Raw genomic sequence first — 4,932 nt, forward strand, 5'->3', positions numbered from 1 at the left:
TTACTAGCTATCTGCAAAGTTGTCATTTTCTGATTTTCACCATATCTATCATGAATTTAAAGTACTTTAAAAACGCATCACCAGTAATGTGTCATACGAATAGCAGTGATTGAAGGTGATGATATGAAGTTGAAGATCTGCTAGTAATTGGTAATATGTATTTCTTTTGATTGAGTAAGTGAGTGACATTTTTACAGAGCACAATTGCAGTCACATCACGAAGTTAAATTTTATGTTTAAATACAGCAGGGTATATGCCTCTACTTCGTTTAGCAGACGCTAAATGGATTTATACCATGCCGTCACTTTTTTCACCAGTGACCAATATTATTTATGCTGTCAAGTTTTTTGTCAGTGGCTAGCAGCATTTACGGCATCCCTTTGTTTACTAGTGGCCAGCAGGATTTATGCTGTCACATGGTATACCCGAGGCCAGCAAGATCTACGCCGCCACATTCTTTCCCTGTGGTCAGCAGGATTCATGACATGACTTTGTTTACCAGTGGCCAGCAGTATTTATGACGCCACTTTGCGTACCAGTTCCCAGCAGGATTCATGCCGTCACTTTGTTTACCAGTTTGCCAGCAGGGTTTATACCGTCACTTTGTTTACCAGTTGTCAGCAGGATTTATGACGTTACTTTGTTTACCAATGGACAACGGGATTTATGCTTTCACTTTATTTACCAGTGGTCACTAGGATTATGACATCACTTCGTTTACCAGTGGCCACCAGCATTATGACGTCACTTTCTTTACCAGTTGTCATCAGCATTTATGACGTCGCTTGATTTACCAGTGGCCAACGGGATTTATGACGTCACTTTGTTTACCAGTGGCCACCAGCATTATGCCGTCACTTTGTTTGCCTGTGGAAAACGGGATTTATGCCGTCACTTTGTTTACTATTGGCCAGCAGAATGTATGCCATCACCTTGTTTACCATGGCCAGTTGCCAACAGGATTATGACATTGCTTTGTTTACCAGTGGCCACCAGGATTTATGAGACTGAGATATTCTATCGAGTCATAAACAAGGTTGTTCTGTATTGCGCATTCAAAGAAACAAGATATATTGAACATTCGATTTATTGTCGTGTAAGAAAAAGGTACACGTAAACAAAATAGAATGAAAAAAGTCGCTGAGAGGAAGGACCTTTAACCATCAATCTATTTCCCTGTAATTCACGAAATTTCATTAAAAGGACATATCATGAAAATAGACGTTGATTCTCCAAGATAGCTGTGTCTTAAAAGGATATTGAGCCTGATACCTTCTCGTCGATCAAATTAACTACCAAACGTGAGAAATAACACCAAAGCATTTTGAGAATTGTGAATCCCTCTCTTAACGAAATCTCCTAAGTCAGTATTGTCTGTGAAACCATATCTTGGATCCTCCCTGCCTGACAGCACCTGTAAAACAGAGGAGATTAGATGTTTTGATCTGTAAAACAAAGAAAAATCCTTTTTATCTCCCAGTCTATCTGTTCAAAAGCGCGTGTTTCTACTGCTATCTATCTAGCTAGCTATCTGTCTATTCAGCACACGTATTGTACTGTTATCTGTCTATTTATCTATATGTCTACCTATCTATCTGTACATAGGCACGTGTGTTTGTACTGCACATCCAAGAAGAGAAGCAGACATTTAACATTCTATCCATTTCCCTATAATTCAAGAAAGTTCGCTGAAACAAATAAGTATGCACAAAATCCTCAACCTGATAACTAGTTATATCCTGGGTTGTTTGATTATAGGTCTTGTTGGGGCCTTCAGGGAGCTCGATGGATTAACCCTCTTGGTTTTAAAATAAACTTGATAAAAATGTTTATGTCGGCATTAAATCCAGCTGTATAGCGACTGTCTGTATGTAATCGAATTTGGACTGGACAATCCAAAGATCAATAGCACGGAGATTGAGCAACTCAATTTGGATGCACCCGTGAAGGTCCAGGGGTAGAATAAGCCTTCAGCAACCCATGCTTGACATAAAAGGCGACTATGCTTGTCTGGTCCAGACTCGATTATTTACAGACCGCAGCCACATAGCTGGAATATTGCTGAGTAAAACTAAAGTCACTCACTCAATTTGGATACAATGACGTGCTAACCAGGTCAGCAAACCTGACCACCCGACCCCGTTACTCGCTATTTACATCCATGGGTTACTGAAGACCAATTCTAGCCCGGATTTTCACGAGTCTCCTTGTCTATACCAAAGTAGGCGAATATTTATTGCATTGTTTTCCTGAACTTCACCTGCTATGGAAGGACGCAGTGACGGCAGTTGGATCCACACATCCGGCTTCGTTCCTGAATCGTCTCACCCTCACAGCTAGCGAGGTTACACGTCCTCGTCCTTGTGTCGTTGAGTATTGAGGAAATACAATCACCGGAACAGAAAGTGCTCATCCACGGTGTCCACTCAGTGAAATCAAAATCTGGAAGTGTCGTACAACATAGACACGTGGAGTAAGATGGAGGAGTACAGTACGGGCTTATTTAAGCAAAAGCAACGGTTCTATCTCTGAAGGGTAGCCAGGATGAGATGAGTGTGTGGATCGGGGTAACTATACCCAGATCGACGTCAGGGTACCGGACTAAAGTCCCTCAGGACAAAAGCCCCATGGTACAAAAGCCCCTTGGTACAAAAGCCTCTCGACCAAAAGCCCCTCGCTAATTTAAGTATCGTCCAAAGTCCACCGAGTCATGTATTTCATTGATCTAATATATTGTATACAGTACGTACGTATTTTATCATATCAGGGTGAAAGAAATTGAGAAAATGTGTAAAACATCGAACTAAAGGGGGTGTCAAGCTGTCCTATGAAAGTTACACGTACACAAAGGCTACAAACAAGCCTTACTACGTAAATAGTAACAAAACCCGCAAATTGTAATACTTGCAACAGATTGTACTAAACTTGATGTAAATTGTATTAACTTTTGTTGCGGTAAAATGCAATAGATACTTACGTAAAATGTGATAACAATTTTACAACATATAGGCTTGTTACGGCGATAACTCAAGAAAGAAATGATGCATTTTGTTCAAATTTGGTACCAAGGTATATTGGCGAGATTCACCAACACCAGGTAAATTGAGTGACCTTGAAAAAACTTCCAATGCCACATCAGGACTCTGAAATAGTGAGTTGAGTTTTACGCCGCACTCAGCAATACTCCAGCATATAGCAACGGTCTATAAATAATCGAGTTTGGACCAAACAATCCACTGGTCAATAGCATGAACAACTGGGAACCGATCACTTGTGTCAACCAAGCCAGCGAGCCTGACCACCTGATCCCGTTAGTCGCCTCTTACGACACGCACGGGTCACTGAATGCTAATATTCTAACCCGGACCTTCACGAGTAGCAACAATCTCAGGAGTCTGCAAGCGTAAACATTGTTAGCGCGATAACCCAAGAACGAATGAAGAAATCTTAGTTAAATGACGACACTGATATTCGTCTTGATATATAATCTGTATAAAGTCTCTAACTGTCCCCTGTATCATGTCTTTTTCCAAATATCTGTTGAGGTATTGATATGTATACATATAAAGCCGAGGTGATGAGGTGGTGGTGATGAGGTGGTGGTGATGAGGTGGTGGTGATGAGGTGGTGGAGGTGATGAAGTGGTGGTGATGAGGTGGTGGTGATGAGGTGGGGTGATGAGGTGGTGGTGATGAGGTGGGGTGATGAGGTGGGGGTGATGAGGTGGGGGTGATGAGGTGGTGGTGATGAGGTGGTGGTGATGAGGTGGTGAGGTGGTGGAGGTGATGAGGTGGGGTGATGAGGTGGTGGTGATGAGGTGGTGGTGATGAGGTGGTGGTGATGAGGTGGTGGTGGTGATGAGGTGGTGGAGGTGATGAGGTGGTGGAGGTGATGAGGTGGTGGAGGTGGGTGTGTCCTTGCGGGTATCTCTACGAGGGACGTTCAAAACGTTGTCAGCCTCATATGATACGAATCTATCTGTTTTTCATGTTTTATTTTTTCTACATACTATCTGTCAGGCCCAAGCAAATTGGTTTAAGGGATAAGGGATATATACGCATATCTGCTATAAAATGCATCACAAAACTCAAGAAACAAAACATGCAAGAAACATTTATATGTGTTTGAGATCAGAAGGTGTTCGCTAGAATCAAACTTAGAACTCAAACTGTGCAGAAAAAGCAATTTGGAATCACTGTCGCTTGTTCAAGTGACTCCCCCTTCATGATATTATCTGAGGGCATATCTTTATCGAAGAGGTTTCGCAATAGTGCAGTGGCAGGGCGTCTGCTTATCACGCTGAAGGCGCGGGTTCAAGGAGGCACCTAGGTTAGGTTCCCGACATGGGCACATTTGCGTGGTATCCTTGGACAAGATACATAGATCCTCGTTGTCTCAGTTCAGCCAAATGTTAAATAGGTGCTCGTGAATATGTACTGGCAATGTGAGTGTTTGATTTATTGCGCGTAACTTTCTTTAAGCTATTTAAATACAAAAAGCAAAGTACTAAAGTAAATATTCTGAAAGGAATAGCCAAGGAAAGTTTCAGTCTAATTTTGATAACTCTTTAGCACCTCAGTCTCCATTCAGGCTGTTTCTATTTCATAAGGACCCATTCCCCTCATGATTTTGGGATACCTTCAGTTCTCACAGATTTAAATAAAGCTCAAACATTAAATGATCTGTATTTTGTGTATCTGTTTCAAATGTTAATGATGACGGCAAGATTTTTCCAAGTGTTAACAGTATAACAAATGTCATTGTAACCGAAAATGAGGTATCTGATATGATTAAGACCTTTTCCAGCTAACAGATCTAGTGGACCTGATGATGTTAAAACCGCCTTGTGCATCTATAGCTGAACCTCCTTTTTTGAAAGAAGGAGATGCATCCTTTTCACTTAATTACAGACACGAGACTTATTAGTTTAT

The sequence above is a fragment of the Haliotis asinina genome, chromosome 14, assembly GCF_037392515.1.
Source record: "Haliotis asinina isolate JCU_RB_2024 chromosome 14, JCU_Hal_asi_v2, whole genome shotgun sequence".
Lineage (NCBI taxonomy): Eukaryota > Metazoa > Mollusca > Gastropoda > Lepetellida > Haliotidae > Haliotis > Haliotis asinina.